At 43.2% G+C, this 1,113-nt stretch overlaps 1 non-coding gene across 1 annotated transcript; it reads left to right on the top strand.

The window, feature by feature from the left end:
* The first annotated feature begins 653 nt into the window (after positions 1–653).
* LOC136225227 (small nucleolar RNA R71) lies at positions 654–761 on the top strand. The gene has a single exon (XR_010686953.1). It is a non-coding gene; the product is annotated as a small nucleolar RNA R71 (small nucleolar RNA).
* The last annotated feature ends 352 nt before the right edge of the window (positions 762–1,113 follow it).

Here is a 1,113-nt window from a genome sequence, read left to right as displayed (position 1 = left end):
GGATTTGCGTCTCGATGTTCTTTATGGAGGATTTGTCTGTTTCATGAACTGCATCATCATGGCCTCTAAATCAGGCTTTCCTTCTTGTTGAACATTTGATTGGTGCTGATACTGTTGGTTAGATGAGCTGCCTTGTTGTTGTTGGTATGCTGGTCGTGGGTGCTCTTGTGTATAGGATTGATGCATAGCTGGTTGCCTCTGATTATCTTGCCAAGAGAAGTTAGGATGGATTCTCCACCCTGGGTTATAGGTGTTTGAATAAGGATTCGGTGGTTGGCGGGCAATAAAATCACACTGTTCCTGCATTGATGCTCCTGGTTTGGTTCCTGGACAATCTATTGGTCGATGAGGTCCACTGCAGAAGTCACAACCATCGGGTGATAGTATCTCCATCGGAGCAGAAGGTTGCGTGTTGACTGCTGAGACGTTCATCTTCCCCATTATTTTGACCAGTTGTTCCATTTGTGAAGATAATTTGCTGATTGCCTCACTGTTTGCAGTATTCATGACTCTCTTTCCATCAGCTCTCACCGAGTGCCAGTTGTAAATGGTGTTGACCACTCTCTCTATTAACTCATACAATGCTTGAGGTTCCAGTTCCTCGGGGTTCCCATTGGCAACTGATTCAATTTGTATTTTGTATGCACATGGGTATTCCATGATTTGGTACTCTTCTTAACAATTCTTTGTATCTTTCCCATGCTTCAGATAAGGATTCATCCTCCTTTTGAAAAAAAATGAGAAACTTCATTCCTCAACTTGATTGCTTGTCTGGGCGGGAAATATTTCATTAAGAATATGGTAGCCATCTCCTCCCAGTTCGTGATAGATCCTGGTTGTAAATTCTTCAACCAATTCCTCGCCTTATCCTTCAAGGAAAAGGGGAACAGTTTGAGTCAGATAACCTCATCACTATCATTTCTTTGGGTCCGGAATGTGTTGCACATGGTGACAAAGTCTTGGATGTGGGCATTTGGATCTTCGTTTGGATATCTTTCGAACTACACAGCTGTTTGTAGCATCTGAACCATTGACGCTTTCACTTCGAACATTCGATTGCCTTCCTCTGGTAAGATGATGCACGATGAATGACCCTCCGTAGATGGCCTAGAG

This window comes from Euphorbia lathyris, chromosome 3, assembly GCF_963576675.1.
Source record: "Euphorbia lathyris chromosome 3, ddEupLath1.1, whole genome shotgun sequence".
In the NCBI taxonomy this organism is placed as follows: Eukaryota; Viridiplantae; Streptophyta; class Magnoliopsida; order Malpighiales; family Euphorbiaceae; genus Euphorbia; species Euphorbia lathyris.
The sequence above is the reverse complement of the archived record's forward strand: the minus strand, read 5'-3'. Positions and strand labels throughout refer to the sequence as shown.